At 38.3% G+C, this 16,741-nt stretch overlaps 1 protein-coding gene and 1 non-coding gene across 2 annotated transcripts in view; one reads left to right on the forward strand and one right to left on the reverse strand.

The window, feature by feature from the left end:
* LOC110266902 (receptor-like protein EIX2) overlaps window positions 1-16,741 on the reverse strand; it is a 47,228-nt gene that overhangs the window by 26,514 nt on the left and 3,973 nt on the right. The window lies entirely within an intron of this gene.
* LOC148546024 (small nucleolar RNA R71) lies at window positions 13,023-13,130 on the forward strand. The gene has a single exon (XR_015901950.1). It is a non-coding gene; the product is annotated as a small nucleolar RNA R71 (small nucleolar RNA).

Raw genomic sequence — 16,741 nt, forward strand, 5'->3', positions numbered from 1 at the left:
TTAGACTTTTTGGATCTCAGGAGTGGCCATCCATGGGTTCTAACTTATACCACGAAGATTCTAATATCTCGGACTCGGTCCCCCTGTGATGGGAAAATTTGTGGAAAAACGAATTTCCAAAACACCCAAAACTAACCGGCAAGTATACCGGGTCGCATCAAGTAATAAAACTCACGGGAGTGAGGTCGATCCCACAGGGATTGATGGATCAAGCAACTTTAGTGGGTGATTAGTTTAGTCAAGCTAACATTGAAGTGAAATTTGATGGAATGTAGCCAACAGAAAGTAAATGGCGGTGAATTAAAAGTTGCAGAAAGTAAATGAGCATAAACGTAAAGGGCAAGGAATGTAAATTGCGAGAATCTTAAATGACAAGAAATGTAAATTGCATGAATTGTAAAAGGGGGCTGGGTGCAGGAAAATTAAATGAAAGCAGTAAATTAGAACTCAGATCAATTGCAGAAAATTTAACTTGCAGGAAAAATAAATTGGAAGCAATGCAACAGAAAGTAAAAATTGCAGAGAAGGAAATTGTAGCAGAAAGGTAAATCAGCAAGAAAGCTCAATTCAATTATGAAATAAAAAAACAAGTAAAGATCTCAGGGGATCAAAGAGACTAGAAAACAAGTCTAGATCTCAATTCCTTCCTTGATCCAATAGAGAACAAATTGCAGATGAAAGAAAGATGAAGGTAGTAAATGAAAGCTCAAATTCAATTCTCAATTCTCTAAGATTATGCAGAAGAACAAAGAGATTTTAGACCAAGTGAAACAGAATTCCTTCAACTCTTGATCCAAAATTCAAAACAAAGAGAAAAACTAAAGAGAGAATTCTCTATTCCTAATGCTCCCTAATGGAGCCAGCCTCCTTACTCTCTAATGGAGCTCGCTTTTTTAGTGAAATTAAACTAATGCCTTTATATAGGCTTTTACAAAATAAAAGTGAAAAATGAAAACAATATTTACAAAAATAAAATTCCTAATCTAACTTCTCTGTGTGCCTATAAGTGATGTCAATTGGGCTTTGCTACTTTGGAGTGGAATTGGGTTGAAGATGGATTTGGATGGCCTTGGTCTTGAGGAGAAATCTGCGTGCAAGTTGGATTGTTGAGCAATTCACGTTTGAGTCAACGTTTGAGGCAAACGTTGGCTCAAACGTCTTCGTGAAACCCACAATGCAGATCGGCCCCTTGCTGTCATCCACATTTGAGCCAACGTTTGAGGTCAAACGTGAGCTCAAACGTGACCTTTCCCAAGCATCTCTTCTAGCCAACGTTTGGCCTAACGTTTGAGGCAAACATTGGCGCAAACGTGGCTCATCATCAATCAGGGGTGCTCTTTGTCCTCTTGTCAACGTTGCTAATTTTATGCCCACTATAGACTATTATATATGGTTGGAAAGCTCTGAATGTCAGCTTTCTAACCCAATTGTAATCACCTCAATTGGACATCTACAACTCAAGTTATGCTCCTTTGAAGGGGACAAGGTCGCTGGTGTTGCTGTCACTCACGTTTGACCCCACGTTTGAGGTCAAACGTGAACGCAAATGTTGGAAACATTGCCAGATTCGGAAGCTCAAACGTGCTATCCACCCCATACTATTATTCATTGTTGGAAATCCCTGAATGTCTACTTTCCAATGCAATTGGAAGCGCATCATTTGGAGCTCCACAGCTCGAGTTATACTCCGTCGAAGGTGTAGAGGTCAGTTGGTCTCACTGCAGGTTGCCACCATGTTCGTTTATGCACATTTCGGGGCAGTTTTCTCCCTCAATTTTAGTGTCCACCATGCAATGCCATATATGCTTGGAAAGCTCTTGATTCCTACTTTCCATTGCTTTTTGAATCACCTCATTTGGAGCTCTGTAGCTCAAGTTATTCTTGTTGGAAGTATGCCCCTTCATGCTGTTTGGCGCCAACATTTGACCTCACGTTTGAGGCAAACGTTGGCTCAAACGTTGCTGCCTCCAGGGATGCCATTTCTCTTGGTATTCCTTAGCCAATGTTTGACCTCACGTTTGAGGCAAACGTTGGCGCAAACGTTGAGCTCCTGGGTGGCTGTGCTGATGAAGCTTCCTTGATTTGGTCATGGGCCACGCTTTTAAAAGCGTGGCCTAAGGCTTCAAAGTGTGCTCCAACTTCAAAGTGTGCCCCAAAGTTCTTTTTTTCTCCTTTTTAGCTTATTTTGTGCTTCTTTGCTTCTTTTTCTTCTTATTTCCTACAAAGTTTATCAAATCAAAAGATAAAAGAAATATACCATTTAAGCACCAAAGAATGCAATATTTAAGCACTAATCATAAATTTCTTGTATGTAAAAGCATAGAAAAACATGACATGGTGACATGTCATCACAACACCAAACTTAAACCTTGCTTGTCCCCAAGCAAGAAAAGAATCATGCAATAAATATTGACAAACCAAGGTGAGAAGAGTAGCAACTCAATTTTCATGGTAAGCTAGTTTTCTAAACATGCTACAATCACAAAAGAGATGTAAATGATTGATGTTTCTATCTAGCTCAATTTATGAAATCTTTCTCTTATATTTCTTCCTTGAAACAAGCTTTTGATTTTTCTTATTAGCTTCTCCTTTTGGGTGCTTTGCCCCATGAGTTAATAATAAAGCTACGACTTCTAAATGCTTTGTTTTCAAGTATTACCACTTGATACATAAGCACCACAAGCATTTGATTAGAGGACTTCATTAAACACATTTTTCTTTTCTTTTCTTGACTCTCTAATCATTGATGCTCAGAGCCTTGAGCTTTGAGGGAGTGTTTTTGCACTTTGAGCCTAACCTTGACTTCTAAGTGTTTTGTTTTCAAGCATTTGGCTTGATACATAAACACCACAAGTACTTAGCAAATAAATTGCCATTGGTACTCAGAGCCTTCAGCTTTCTCATTCTTTCCCTTTTTCTTTTCTTGCCCTTTTTTGCTTTTTCTTTCAAGGTTTTCATGATTTTCAAAAGATTTCACAAAATGTACTAGATGAAAACTTCAATTAAATAAAATCCAATGTAATTAAGCAACAATCAAACATACTAGCTTTCCAATACTTTTATGCACATGCTAAATTCTTCTTTAATTCCTTGTTTGTTTATGATCATGATACTTTACTGCTTTTGAATTCACAAAACTCAAGTTGATAGTCATAATGACATGGCAACATGTTACAAATCAAGATGCAGGCTATGCTTTATTCATACACACATGTAAACAGAAAAGATGAAGACAATCATGCATTTTAAGTGCTGGAAACAAATGAGGAGAAAAGGAACTCTACAACCTTGTAGTTCATCTTCATTATTGTTGTCCTTTTTCCTCTATTCTTCCTTCTTCCCTTGCCAAACTCAGAATGCTTGCTCATCCTTAAGCAACAATTAGAACAATGGCTATGGGGCTAAGATGGATCATGAATGTCTTACACAATGAAAAGTTAGTAGTACATGTGTTCTAAGCAAGCAAAATTAAAGATATGAAGGCACAGAGAAACAGAGACATTATTTTTGCAAATATAAGTTGGTGTGCATGATACATTGCATAAAAGTATAAGTGGTACACCAAACTTAGTGTGACACTTTCTCTTGGAATTGATGCAAGCATCTTGTAAGGATTAGAACCAAATTTTGTTGCATAGCAACACCAAACTTAGAATGCAACCATATGTCAATTTATTGAAATTTAAACTAAACAAAGGAAGAAAACAAAGCAGAGAAAAAATGTTACCTACGGTTGGGTTACCTCCCAACAAGTGCTCTTTTAGTGTCATTAGCTTGACATGTTGTTCTTCACTTTCTTCCTCTTCTTCCAGTTTGTTAAGAGGAATGACTCCAAGAGGGGAGAAGTTTCAGTTATTGTCCCCTGTCTTGGTCTCCTTTCAATAAGCTTCCTTGTGAAATTGGCTTGATTGATCTTGCTTGCTGGATCAGGGGGAGGATTGTTTGTAGTTGACCTTCTCATGAATGTTGTCCTTGGTATCTTGGTCACAATCCTCTTCTTGGTGCTTTTGTCAATTGCCTTCACTTCTTGGATGTCAAGACATGGTTGTTGTGTGATTATTGGAGTGATTTCTTCATTAAGAGCCTCTTGAATTGGTGGTTCCATGAGTTCTTCTTCTATGCATTTCTCTGCTTCAATTGAGGGTGACTTCTCTTGAGTGTCTTCCTCACTTTCTTGCTCCTCCACTCCTTCCCTTGTCACCTCAAGTGCAGTTTCATTTTCAACCACCTCATTCTTCATTGAAAGTTTACTTGATGCAGTGGCCTCCTTATCTTACTCTTCCACTTTCTCCTTCATATCCATCACTTGGCCTTCATTTTTCTTGCTCAGTGGTTCTAAGCTCCTCCTTATTTTCTCTAAATCTTCATTCATATTTTTTAAGAGAGCTTCTTCCCTTTTCCAGGATTTTTGTGCCTCTCTCTCATATTTTTCGAACATGGACTCAAGCTCTGAAAGCCTTGAGTGGTTCATGGAAGTTTGTGTGGGTGGTGAGTTTTGAAAGGGGCTTTCGGTTGAAGTATGGTCAAGTGATGATATCTTTGGATGAATATCATATGGAGCACTAGAATTCTCTTCCCAGCCACCATTAGAATCATGACTTGCATCATTTCGTGGTGGAGGAAAATATCCCATATAATTTCCTTTCTCATCTTGTGGTTCTGAAGCATAGCTCCATGACTTGGAGCGCTCAGAATTGGTATTTTCTTGGTGATATTCCCAGCCACCATTAGAGATTGGTGATGGTGGGTGATATCCCATAAAATTTTGTTTGACCAAATGATGAGTTGAACTCCATTTGTATTTTGCAAAAATCAATGAAAATTGAAATTACTCATATCAGAGATGAGAATTTCTTAGTGAGGCAAAAACACAAACACCTTGGTTTCAGCTTAGAACAGAGAACAAAAATAAAAAAAATGCTTGATCTAGACTTCTCACCCACTTAATCATTGTTGATCTAAATCAATCCCCGGCAACGGCGCCAAAAACTTGATGGGAAAATTTGTGGAAAAACGAATTTCCAAAACACCCAAAACTAACCGGCAAGTATACCGGGTCGCATCAAGTAATAAAACTCACGGGAGTGAGGTCGATCCCACAGGGATTGATGGATCAAGCAACTTTAGTGGGTGATTAGTTTAGTCAAGCTAACATTGAAGTGAAATTTGATGGAATGTAGCCAACCGAAAGTAAATGGCGGTGAATTAAAAGTTGCAGAAAGTAAATGAGCATAAACGTAAAGGGCAAGGAATGTAAATTGCAAGAATCTTAAATGACAAGAAATGTAAATTGCATGAATTGTAAAAGGGGGCTGGGTGCAGGAAAATTAAATGAAAGTAGTAAATTAGAACTCAGATCAATTGCAGAAAATTTAACTTGCAGGAAAAATAAATTGGAAGCAATGCAACAGAAAGTAAAAATTGCAGAAAAGGAAATTGTAGCAGAAAGGTAAATCAGCAAGAAAGCTCAATTCAATTATGAAATATAAAAAAAAACAACTAAAGATCTCAGGGGAACAAAGAGACTAGAAAACAAGTCTAGATCTCAATTCCTTCCTTGATCCAATAGAGAACAAATTGCAGATGAAAGAAAGATGAAGGTAGTAAATGAAAGCTCAAATTCAATTCTCAATTCTCTAAGATTATGCAGAAGAACAAAGAGATTTTAGACCAAGTGAAACAGAATTCCTTCAACTCTTGATCCAAAATTCAAAACAAAGAGAAAAACTAAAGAGAGAATTCTCTATTCCTAATGCTCCCTAATGGAGCCAGCCTCCTTACTCTCTAATGGAGCTCGCTTTTTTAGTGAAATGAAACTAATGCCTTTATATAGGCTTTTACAAAATAAAAGTGAAAAATGAAAACAATATTTACAAAAATAAAATTCCTAATCTAACTTCTCTGTGTGCCTATAAGTGATGTCAATTGGGCTTTGCTTGCCTTGGAGTGGAATTGGGTTGAAGATGGATTTGGATGGCCTTGGTCTTGAGGAGAAATCTGCGTGCAAGTTGGATTGTTGAGCAATTCACGTTTGAGTCAACGTTTGAGGCAAACGTTGGCTCAAACGTCTTCGTGAAACCCACAATGCAGATCGGCCCCTTGCTGTCATCCACGTTTGAGCCAACGTTTGAGGTCAAACGTGAGCTCAAACGTGACCTTTCCCAAGCATCTCTTCTAGCCAACGTTTGGCCTAACGTTTGAGGCAAACGTTGGCGCAAACGTGGCTCATCATCAATCAGGGGTGCTCTTTGTCCTCTTGTCAACGTTGCCAATTTTATGCCCACTATAGACTATTATATATGGTTGGAAAGCTCTAAATGTCAGCTTTCTAACTCAATTGTAATCACCTCAATTGGACATCTACAACTCAAGTTATGCTCCTTTGAAGGGAACAAGGTCGCTGGTGTTGCTGTCACTCACGTTTGACCCCACGTTTGAGGTCAAACGTGAACGCAAATGTTGGAAACATTGCCAAATTCGGAAGCTCAAACGTGCTGTCCACCCCATACTATTATTCATTGTTGGAAAGCCCTGAATGTCTACTTTCCAATGCAATTGGAAGCGCATCATTTGGAGCTCCACAGCTCGAGTTATACTCCGTCGAAGGTGTAGAGGTCAGTTGGCCTCACTGCAGGTTGCCACCATGTTCATTTATGCACATTTCGGGGCAGTTTTCTCCCTCAATTTTAGTGTCCATCATGCAATGCCATATATGCTTGGAAAGCTCTTGATTCCTACTTTCCATTGCTTTTTGAATCACCTCATTTGGAGCTCTGTAGCTCAAGTTATTCTTGTTGGAAGTATGCCCCTTCATGCTGTTTGGCGCCAACATTTGACCTCACGTTTGAGGCAAACGTTGGCTCAAACGTTGCTGCCTCCAGGGATGCCATTTCTCTTGGTATTCCTTAGCCAACGTTTGACCTCACGTTTGAGGCAAACGTTGGCGCAAACATTGAGCTCCTGGGTGGCTGTGCTGATGAAGCTTCCTTGATTTGGTCATGGGCCACGCTTTTAAAAGCGTGGCCTAAGGCTTCAAAGTGTGCTCCAACTTTAAAGTGTGCCCCAAAGTTCTTTTTTTCTCCTTTTTAGCTTATTTTGTGCTTCTTTGCTTCTTTTTCTTCTTATTTCCTACAAAGTTTATCAAATCAAAAGATAAAAGAAATATACCATTTAAGCACCAAAGAATGCAATATTTAAGCACTAATCATAAATTTCTTGTATGTAAAAGCATAGAAAAACATGACATGGTGACATGTCATCACACTGTATTAGATATCCAAGAGATACCCATTCAATCTAAGATAGAACGGAAGTGGTTGTCAGGCACGCGTTCATAAGTTGGGAATGATGATGATTGTCACGATCATCATATTCACATTGAAGTGCGAATGAATATCTTAGAAGCGGAATAAGTTTGTATTGAATAGAAAAACAGTAGTACTTTGCATTAATCCATGAGGAACAGCAGAGCTCCACACCTTAATCTATGGTGTGTAGAAACTCTACCGTTGAAAATACATAAGTGATGAAGGTTCAGGCATGGCCGAATGGCCAGCCCCCAAACGTGAACAAAGGATCAAAAGATAATCCAAAGATGTAAATACAACAGTAAAAAGTCCTATTTATACTAAACTAGTTACTAGGATTTACAGAAATGAGTAAATGATGCAGAAATCCACTTCTGGGGCCCACTTGGTGTGTGCTTGGGCTGGGCATTGAGCTTTACATGTGTAGAGGCTTCTCTTGGAGTTGAACGCTGGTTTGTAACCTGTTCCTGGCGTTTAACTCCACTTTGCAACCTGTTTCTGGCGTTTGACTCCAGAATGCAGCATGGAACTGGCGTTCAATGCCAGTTTGCGTCATCTAAACTCGGGCAAAGTATATACTATTATATATTGCTGGAAAGGCTTGGATGTCTAATTTCTAACGCAATTGAGAGCGCGCCATTTGAAGTTCTGTAGCTCCAGAAAATCCACTTTGAGTGCAGGGAGGTCAGAATCCAACAGCATCTGTAGTCCTTCTTCAACCTCTAAATCTGATTTTTGCTCAAGTCCCTCAATTTCAGTCAGAAAATACCTGAAATCACAGAAAAATACACAAACTCGTACTAAAGTCTAGAAATGTGATTTTTATTTAAAAACTAATAAAAATATACTAAAAACTAACTAAATCATACTGAAAACTATGTAAAAATAATGGCAAAAAGCGTATAAATTATCCGCTCATCACAACACCAAACTTAAATTGTTGCTTGTCCCCAAGCAAATGAAAATCAAATAGGATAAAAAGAAGAGAATATACTATAAATTCCAAAATATCAATGAAACTTAGCTCCAATCAGATGAGCGGGACTTGTAGCTTTTTGCCTCTTGAATAGTTTTGGCATCTCGCTTTATCCATTGAGGTTTAGAATGATTGGCATCTATAGGAACTCAGAATTCAGATAGTGTTATTGATTCTCCTAGTTCAGTATGTTGATTCTTGAACACAGCTACTTTATGAGTCTTGGCTGTGGCCCTAAGCACTTTGTTTTCCAGTATTACCACCGGATACATAAATGCCACAGACACATAATTGGGTGAACCTTTTCAGATTGTAACTCAGCTTTGCTAAAGTCCCCAATTAGAGGTGTCCAGGGTTCTTAAGCACACTCTGTTTTTGCTTTGGACCTTGACTTTAACCGCTCAGTCTCAAGTTTTTACTTGACACCTTCACGCCACAAGCACATGGTTAGGGACAGCTTGGTTTAGCCGCTTAGGCCAGGATTTTATTCCTTTAGGCCCTCCTATCCACTGATGCTCAAAGCCTTGGATCCTTTTTTTATTACCCTTGCCTTTTTGTTTTAAGGGCTATTGGCTTTTTGCTCTTGCCTTTTGGTTTAAAGAGCTTTTGGCTTTTTCTTTTTTTTTCTTTTATTTTCGCCATTTTTTTTCTGCAAGCTTTTGTATTCGCTGCTTTTTCTTGCTTCAAGAATCATTTTTATGATTTTTCAGATTATCAAATAACATTTCTCTTTTTTCATCATTCTTTCAAGAGCCAACATATTTAACATTCATAAACAACAACTTCAAAAGACATATGCACTATTCAAGCATTCATTCAGAAAACAAAAAGTATTGCCACCTCATCAAAATAATTAAACTAGTTTCAAGGATGAATTTGAAACCATGTACTTCTTGTTCTTTTGTAATTAAAATATTTTTCATTCAAGAGAGGTGATGGATTTATATTCATAACTTTAAGGCATAGACACTTAAATACTAATGATCATGTAATAAGACACAAATATAAATAAACATAAAGCTCAAAAATCAAAAAACAGGAAAATAAATAAACAAGGAGATTAAGGAATAAGTCCACCTTAGTGAGGGTGGCGTCTTCCTCTTCTTGAAGAACCAATGGTGCTCTTGAGCTCCTCTATGTCTCTTCCTTGTCTTTCTTGCTCCTCCCTCATAGCTCTTTGATCTTCTCTAATTTCATGGAGGATGATGGAGTGCTCTTGGTGCTCCACCCTTAGTTGTCCCATGTTGGAACTTAATTCTCCTAGGGAGGTGTTGATTTGCTCCCAATAATTCTGTGGAAGAAAGTGCATCCCTCGAGGCATCTCAGGGATTTCATGGTGAAGAATCTCCTCATGCTCATGTTGAGGTCCATGATCTCTTGTTTGCTCCATCCTTTTCTTAGTGATGGGCTTATCCTCTTCAATGAGGATGTCTCCCTCTATGTCAATTCCAGCCGAACTACAGAGGTGGCATATGAGGTGAGGAAAGGCTAACCTTGCCAAAGTGGAGGACTTGTCAGCCACCTTGTAGAGTTCTTGAGGTATAATCTCATGAACTTCAACCTCCTCTCCAATCATGATACTATGGATCATGATGGCCCGGTCTATAGTAACTTCAAACCGGTTGCTAGTAGGAATGATTGAGCGTTGAATGAACTCTAGCCTTCCCCTAGCCACTGGTTTGAGGTCATGCCTTCTTAGTTGAACCGACTTGCCTCTTGAGTCAATTTTCCATTGAGCTCCTTCCTCACATATGTCTATGAGGACTTGGTCCAACCTTTGATCAAATTTGACCCTTCTTGTGTAGGGGCGTGTGTTCTCTTCCATCATTGGCAAGTTGAACGCCAGCCTTACATTTTCCGGACTGAAATCTAAGTATTTTTTCCGAACCATGGTAAGCCAATGCTTTGGTTTTGGGTTCACACTTTGATCATGGTTCCTAGTGATCCATGTGTTTGCATAGAACTCTTGAACCATTAGGATCCCGACTTGTTGAATGGGGTTGGTGAGAACTTCCCAACCTCTTCTTTGGATCTCAAGTCAGATCTCCGGATACTCATTCTTTTTGAGCTTGAAAGGAACCTCAGGGATCACTTTTTTCTTGGCCACAACTTCATAGAAGTGGTCTTGATGAACCTTTGAGATGAATCTTTCCATCTCCCATGGCTCAGAGGTGGAAGCAATTGCCTTCCTTTTCCTCTTTCTTGAGGTTTCTCTGGCCTTAGGTGCCATTGATGGTTATGAAAAAACAAAAATCTATGCTTTTACCACATCAAACTTAAAATATTTTCTCGTCCCCGAGCAAAAGAAGAAAGAAAGAAGTAGAAGAAGAAGAGAAATGGAGGAGAGGGAGGGAAAGGTGGTTTCGGCCAAGGGAAAGAAGAGAGAGTTGTGTTGTGTGAAATAGAAGAAAGAATGAGGGGTTTATATAGGAGTGGGGGGTGTAGGGTTCGGCCATTAGGGTTGGGTTTGGGAGGGAAATTAGTTTGAAATTTAAAGGTATGTGGGTGGTGAAGAGGTGATGGGAAAGAGTGATTAAGTTGATTGGTGAAGGGTATTTGGGGAAGAGAGTCATGAAAAGGTATGAAGAGGAGAGAAAAAGGGTAGGTGGGGATCCTGTGGGGTCCACAGATCCTGAGGTGTCAAGGGTTTTTCATCCTTGCACCTTTTAGACGTGTAAAATGCCCTATACATGCAATTCTGGCGTTTAACACCAGACTGCTGCCTGTTTCTGGCGTTAAACGCCACTTTCATGCTCTGTTCTGGCGTTTAACGCCAGGTAGATGCTTGTTTCTGGCGTTAAACGCCAGACAGATGCTTGTTTCTAGCGTTTAAATGCCAGACTGCTCTCCTCCAGGGTGTGCTATTTCTTTTGCTATTTTTCATTTTGTTTTTTATTTTTCAATAGCTTTTGTGACTTCACATGATCATCAACCTAAGGAAAACAGAAAATAACAATAGAAAATAAATAAATATAATAAGATAACTTTGGGTTGCCTCCCAACAAGCACTTTTTTAATGTCAATAGCTTGACAGCGAGCTCTCATGGAGCCTCACAGATGTTCAGAGCAAGGTTGGAACCTCCCAACACCAAACTTAGAGTTTGAATGTGGGGGTTCAACAGCAAACTTAGAGTTTGGTTGTGGCCTCCCAACACCAAACTTAGAGTTTGACTTTGGGGGCTTTGGTTGACTCTGCAGTGAGAGAAGCTTTTCATGCTTCCTCTCCATGGTTGCAGAAGGAGATCCTTGAGTTTTAAACACAAGATTGTCCTTATTCAGTTGAAGGATCAATTCTCCTCTGTCCTTATCACAGCTCTTGCTGTGGCTAGGAAGGGTCTTCCAAGGATGATGGATTCATCCTGATCCTTCCCAGTATCTAGGATTATGAAATCAGCAGAGATGTAAAGGCCTTCAACCTTTACTAGTACGTCCTCTACTTGTCCATAAGTCTGTTTTCTTGAGTTGTCTGCCATCTCCAGTGAGATTCTGGCAGCTTGCACCTCAAAGATTCCCAGTTTCTCCATTACAGAGAGTGGCATGAGGTTTATCCCTGATCCAAGGTCACATAGAGCCTTCTCAAAGGTCATGGTGCCTATGGTACAAGGTATTAAAAATTTTCCAGGATCCTGTTTCTTCTGAGGTAATTTCAGTTGATCCAGATCACTCAGTTCATTGGTGAGCAAGGGAGGTTCATCTTCCCAAGTCTCATTACCAAATAATTTGGTATTCAGCTTCATGATTGTACCAAGGTACTTGGTAACTTGCTCTTCAGTGACATCTTCATTCTCTTCAGAAGAAGAATACTCATCAGAGCTCATGAATGGCATAAGGAGGTTCAATGGAATCTCTATGGTCTCTAGATGAGCCTCAAATTCCTTTGGTTCCTCAGAGGGAAACTCCTTGTTGATCACTGGACGTCCCAGGAGGTCTTCCTCACTGGGATTCACGTCCTCTCCCTCCCTTGTAGGTTCGGCCATGATGGTTAAATCAATGGCCTTGCACTCTCTTTTTGGATTCTCTTCTGTATTGCTTGGGAGAGTACTAGGAGGGGTTTCAGTGACTCTTTTACTCAGCTGGCCCACTTGTGCCTCCAAATTTCTAATGGAGGACCTTGTTTCATTCATGAAACTTAGAGTGGCCTTAGATAGATCAGAGACTATGTTTGCTAAGCTAGATGGATCCTGCTTAGAACTCTCTGTCTTTTGCTGAGTGGATGATGGAAAAGGCTTGTTATTGCTAAACCTGTTTCTTCCACCATTGTTAAAGCCTTGTTGAGGCTTTTGTTGATCCTTCCATGAGAAATTTGGATGATTCCTCCATGAGGGATTATAGGTATTTTCATAGGGTTCACCCATGTAATTCACCTCTGCTATTGCAGGGTTCTCAGGATCATAAGCTTCTTCTTCAGAAGATGCCTCTTTAGTACTGTTGGATGATTCCTTCAATCCATTCAGACTCTGAGAGATCATATTGACTTGCTGAGTCAATATTTTGTTCTGAGCCAATATGACATTCAGAGTATCAATTTCAAGAACTCCCTTCCTCATAGGTGTCCCATTATTCACAGGATTCCTTTCAGAAGTGTACATGAACTGGTTATTTGCAACCATGTCAATGAGCTCTTGAACTTCTACAGGCGTTTTCTTTAGGTGAATGGATCCACCTGCAGAATGGTCCAGTGACATCTTTGATAGCTCAGACAGACCATCATAGAATATATCCAGGATGGTCCATTCTGAAAGCATGTCAGAAGGACACTTTTTGGTTAGTTCCTTGTATCTCTCCCAAGCTTCATAGAGGGATTCACCTTCTTTCTGTTTGAAGGTTTGAATATCCACTCTAAGCTTACTAAGCTTTTGAGGAGGAAAGAACTTGGCTAAGAAAGCCGTGACCAGCTTATCCCAAGAGTTCAGGCTATCCTTAGGTTGAGAATCCAACCATATTCTAGCTCTGTCTCTTACAGCAATTGGGAAAAGCATAAGCCTGTAGACCTCAGGATCAACCCGATTGGTCTTAACAGTATCACAGATCTGCAAGAATTCAGTTAAGAACTAAAAAGGATCTTCAGATGGAAGTCCATGAAACTTGCAGTTTTATTGCATTAGAGAAACTAATTGAGGTTTAAGCTCAAAGTTGTTTGCTCCAATGGTAGAAATTGAGATGCTTCTTCCATGTAAATTGGAATTTGGTGCAGTAAAGTCACCAAGCATCTTCCTTGCATTGTTATTATTTTCGGCCAAGTTTTCTTCTTTTTCGAAAATTTTTGTCAGATTTTCTCCAGAGAGTTGTGCTTTGGCTTCCCTTAGCTTCCTCTTCAGAGTCCTTTCAGGTTCAGGATCAGCTTCAACAAGAATGTTCTTATCCTTGTTCCTGCTCATATGAAAAAGAAGAAAACAGAAAAGAAAATATGGAATCCTCTATGTCACAGTATAGAGATTCCTGTATATGAGTAGAAGAGAAGAATAAAAGGAGGGGAAGAGAAAAACTCGAACACAGAGAGGAAGATGATGTTCAAATTTTGGGTGGAAGAGAAGTGTTAGTAGATGAATAAATAATTAGAAGGAGATGAGAGAGAGGGAATTTCGAAAATTAATTAAATTAAAAATAAAAATTAAAGTTAAATTTCAAAAATTAAAATTGAAATCAAATCAAATTAAAAATTAAAACAATTAGTTAAATAAATAAAAAAAAGAATTTTGAAAAAGAGGGAAAGGATTTTTGAAAATTAGAGAGAGAATTAGTTAGGTAGTTTTGAAAAAGATATGATTGAAATAGTAAACTTTTAAAATCAATCAAAAAGTTAAGTGGTTAATTGAAAAATATTTGAAAATCAATCTTGAAAAGATAAGAAGTTAGAAAAGATTTTGAAATTGATTTTGAAAAAGATGTGATAGAAACTTATTTTGAAAAAGATTTGAAAAAGATATTTAAAAAGATTTGATTTTAAAAATTAAAGTTGATTACTTGACTAACAAGAAACTAAAAAGATATGATTCTAGAGTTTAAAGATTGAACCTTTCTTACTAGGCAAGTAACAAACTTAAAATTTTTGAATCAATCACATTGATTGTTAGTGAGATATTCAAAAATATGAAATAGAAGTAAGAAAAAGATTTTTTTTTTTTTGAAAATCATTTTGAAATTTTCGAAAATCATAAAAGAAAAATGAAAAAGACTTGATTTTTGAAAAGGATTTGAAAAAGATAGAATTTTCAAATTGAAAATTTGATTTGACTCATAAGAAACAACTAGATTTTAAAAATTTTTGAAAAAGTCAACTCAAATTTTCGAATTTTATGAGTGAAAAAAGGAAAGATATTTTTTTTTATTTTTGAATTTTTAATGATGAAAGAAAAATATCAAAAAGACTCAATGCATGAAAATTTTGGATCAAAACATGTGATGCATGCAAGAACACTATGAATGTCAAGATGAACACCAAGAACACTTTGAATGTCAAGATGAACATCAAGAACTTATTTTTGAAAAATTTTCAAGAAAAGAAAACATGCAAGACACCAAACTTAAAAATTTTTATTCTTTAGACATTAATGATTCAAGAATCCATATGAAAAACAAGAAAAGATACAAAACAAGAAAATATGAAGATCAAACAAGAAGACTGGCCAAGAACGACTTGAAGATCATGAAGAATGCAATGCATGAAATTTTTTAAAATAATTTTTTTAGAAAATTAGAAATATGCAATTGACACCAAACTTAAAACTTAACTCTAGACTCAAACAATAAACACAAAAATATTTTTTTTTGTTTTATAATTTTATTAATTTTTGGTATTTTTTTCGAAAATTATTTTGGGAAGAACAAAAAAGAAGAAAAAAATTTTTTTTGTATTTTTCGAAAATAAAAGAGTAAAAACAAAAAGGTTAAAATTAAAATAAAACTACTTAATCTGAGCAACAAGATGAACCGTCAGTTGTCCAAACTCGAACAATCCCCGGCAACGGCGCCAAAAACTTGGTGCGCAGAAATCGTGAACGTTCCTTCCTTGGTAACGGCGCTAAAAACTAATTACGCACGTTCATAATCTTAGTTCTTTGTCACAACTTCGCACAACTAACCAGTAAGTGCACTGGGTCGTCCAAGTAATAAACCTTACGTGAGTAAGGGTCGAATCCCACGGATATTGTCGGCTTGAAGCAAGCTATGGTCACCTTGTAAATCTCAGTCAGGCGGATTCAAATGGTTGTAAAGTCTTAATAATTAAAAGATAAATAAAACATAAAATAGGATAGAGATACTTATGTAATTCATTGGTGAGAATTTCAGATAAGCGTATAGAGATGCTTTCGTTCCTCTGAACCTCTGCTTTTCTGCTATCTTCATCCAATCATTCATACTCCTTTCCATGGCAAGCTGTATGTTGGGCATCACCGTTGTCAATGGCTACTTCCCGTCCTCTCAGTGAAAATGGTCCAAGATGCTCTGTCACAGCACGGCTATTCATCCGTCGGTTCTCGATCATACTGGAATAGGATCCATTGATCCTTTTGCGTCTGTCACTACGCCCAGCACTCGCGAGCTTGAAGCTCGTCACAGCCATCCCTTCCCAGATCCTACTCGGAATACCACAGACAAGGTTTAGACTTTTCGGATCTCAGGAATGGCCATCCATGGGTTCTAACTTATACCACGAAGATTCTAATATCTCGGACTCGGTCCCCTGTATTAGATATCCAAGAGATACCCATTTAATCTAAGGTAGAACGGAAGTGGTTGTCAGGCACGCGTTCATAAGTTGGGAATGATGATGATTGTCACGATCATCATATTCACATTAAAGTGCGAATGAATATCTTAGAAGCGAAATAAATTTGTATTGAATAGAAAAACAGTAGTACTTTGCATTAATCCATGAGGAACAGCAGAGCTCCACACCTTAATCTATGGTGTGTAGAAACTCTACCGTTGAAAATACATAAGTGATGAAGGTTCAGGCATGGCCGAATGGCCAGCCCCCAAACGTGATCAAAGGATCAAAAAATAATCCAAAGATGTAAATACAACAGTAAAAAGTCCTATTTATACTAAACTAGTTACTAGGGTTTACAGAAATGAGTAAATGATGCAGAAATCCACTTCTAGGGCCCACTTGGTGTGTGCTTGGGCTGAGCATTGAGCTTTACACGTGTAGAGGCTTCTCTTGGAGTTGAACGCCAGTTTGTAATCTGTTTCTGGCGTTTAACTCCACTTTGCAACCTGTTTCTGGCGTTTGACTCCAGAATGCAGCATGGAACTGGCGTTCAACGCCAATTTACATCATCTAAACTCGAGCAAAGTATGGACTATTATATATTGCTGAAAAGCCCTGAATGTCTAATTTCCAACGCAATTGAGAGCGCACCATTTGGAGTTCTGTAGCTCCAGAAAATCCACTTTGAGTGCAGGAAGGTCAGAATCCAACAGCATCTGCAGTCCTTCTTCAACCTCTGAATCT

Source organism: Arachis ipaensis, chromosome B9 (assembly GCF_059453495.1).
Source record: "Arachis ipaensis isolate K30076 ecotype BB chromosome B9, ASM5945349v1, whole genome shotgun sequence".
Classification (NCBI taxonomy): domain Eukaryota; kingdom Viridiplantae; phylum Streptophyta; class Magnoliopsida; order Fabales; family Fabaceae; genus Arachis; species Arachis ipaensis.